This window comes from Sus scrofa, chromosome 2, assembly GCF_054392235.1.
Source record: "Sus scrofa isolate SSC_HxYL_T2T_F1_AM1 chromosome 2, Sscrofa_HxYL_maternal_Yorkshire_Landrace_v2.0, whole genome shotgun sequence".
NCBI lineage: Eukaryota > Metazoa > Chordata > Mammalia > Artiodactyla > Suidae > Sus > Sus scrofa.
The window spans coordinates 44,197,735-44,199,975 of record NC_139384.1 but is presented as its reverse complement, the minus strand read 5'-3'; positions in this window follow the sequence as shown (position 1 = coordinate 44,199,975).

Below are 2,241 nucleotides of genomic sequence, written 5' to 3'. Positions count from 1 at the left end.
CAATTCTCAGAGAAGGGGGCAGAGATAAGCAGATATCCCAGGTATCTATCCAACAGGATATATATGGCCCTTCACCATCTGGCCCACATGCACCTACAGGATGCGAGTATAATATAGGGATTAAAAGAACATGCTTTAGGGTCAGGCAGCCTGGATTCAAACCCTGGGTCAGCTACTTACTTTCTACGAAACTTTGGCCAAGTTATTTAACCACTTTGAATCTTCATTCCCTATCTGTAAAATGGTAGCAAGTACCTTTTGAGATAATTTCAGAGTTAAATAAGAAAATATATGTAACAATCTTTATATAGAGTGCCTGGTACACAGTAAACCCTCACTAAATTGTGGCCATTTCTACAAGGCATATCAGTCTCGTGTGTACTACAACATTCTGTATCCTCATATAAATTCTGTATCACATTCATTTTAATTTCAACTTTAGTTGATTACATTAGGGGTGCACACTTAGCACAGAGTAGAAAACCCACAGGTTGGTCAGTGACTCACAACTACCTAATGTACAGAATCTCTCTCTTTCAGGTCTGCTTTCAGTGTGGCATGGCTCCTCCCCAGAATTTCACTTCTTTCCAGGGCCCGGAGGCATGGAAAATTAGAGTACGATGAGAATGGTACTCCATGATGCTGCTACTTGTAGTAAGTCTTGGTAGCAGAGAGTTCCAAGGAAAATACATCTGTTAAAAAAGGGCAGCCATTGGGAATTCCCATTGTGGCTCAGCAGGTTAAGAACTCAACATAGTGTCAGTAAGGATGCAGATTCAATCCCTGGTCTCGCTCAGTGGGTTAAGGACCTGGAGTTGTCACAAACTGCAGAGTAGGTCACAGATGTGGTTTGGATCTGATGTTGCTGTGGCTGTGGCATAGGCCAGCAGCTGCAGTTCTGATCCCACTCCTAGTCCAGGAACTTTCATATGCCACAGGTGATGCTATAAAAGGAAAAAAAGGGAGGGGGAAGTCACATGGGCACAACAGTCATGGTATAAGGAGTAGCTTAATATTCCAAAATCTTTGGCTTGAAAATCAAGTAGAAACCTATGGAGGCTCTTCAGTTGTTATATTACAGAATGTTCCCTGAGTTGCAGAAGATTGGATTTATGCAAATTTGACTTTTTATATATTAACCTAAGGTACATCATAGTATCTCTGCAACACAGACTCTGAATTATACACAGAGATATAGAGCAATCAGGGTGACAAGCAAAAACCATGAGGTGAGAGTGGAAGGCTCGAAGCATCCACAAGATCTCCTCTTGCTTCCAGTTTCATCTCATTTCCTTCCATTGCTGCTTTAGGTCTGGCCTTGGCCCTCAGGACACCAGCCCAGACTCTTGTAGGCTTGACTAGCCCAATGAATAAGCACTGGGACACAGGTAATGTCAGATAATCTACCCACCTCTAAAATACCATGATTCTGCTTCTCTTAGTCTCCTCTACCCACAAAATACATATTAAAGATCACCAATAGAATTTTTGTTAGTAAAAGTACCCCACTATGGCGCTAAAACATGTATCAGTTCCTAACTGGTTGGTAGTCATCCATATTCCTCATGACGAGTCTCATTGTCAAGTTGGCTAAAACAGCAAAGAAAGGGAGTTCCCATTGTGGCTCAGTGGTTAACAAACCTGACTAGTATCCATGAGGACACAGGTTCTATCCCTGGCCTCACTCAGTGGGTTAAGGATCTGGTGCTGCCATGAACTGCGGTGTAGGTTGAATATGAGGCTCAGACCCCGTGTTGCTGTGCCTGTCCAGCTCTGATTGGACCCCTAGCCTGGGAGCCTCCACATGCTAAGGCTAAAAAAACAAAAGAAAAAAACAAAACAAAACAAAACAGTGAAGAAAATAATTTTTACATAATTGGTCATGTACTGATGATAATCTTTCCTATCAAGAATTTGTGTTGGTTTTCACTGTGCTGAATTCAAGAGTATTTAATGCTAATACAATAGCTTGAGTTTTATTTAGACATAAAAGAAATAGTATCATTCATAGTTAAATTCAGGTTTAAAATCATGTGTATGATTTACCTGCTTTTAAAGAACATTAACAGGAAGCCTCAAATATATACAAAAAAAGGGACAAGAGTATAACAGATCTCCAGCTACCACCACCCAGCTTCAGCAATTCCAATTCATGGCCAATCTTGTTTCATCTACTTCCTTAACCCACTTCTTTCCCCTCGCCCCAGACTATTTTGAAGGAAATTCAAGACATCATATAAC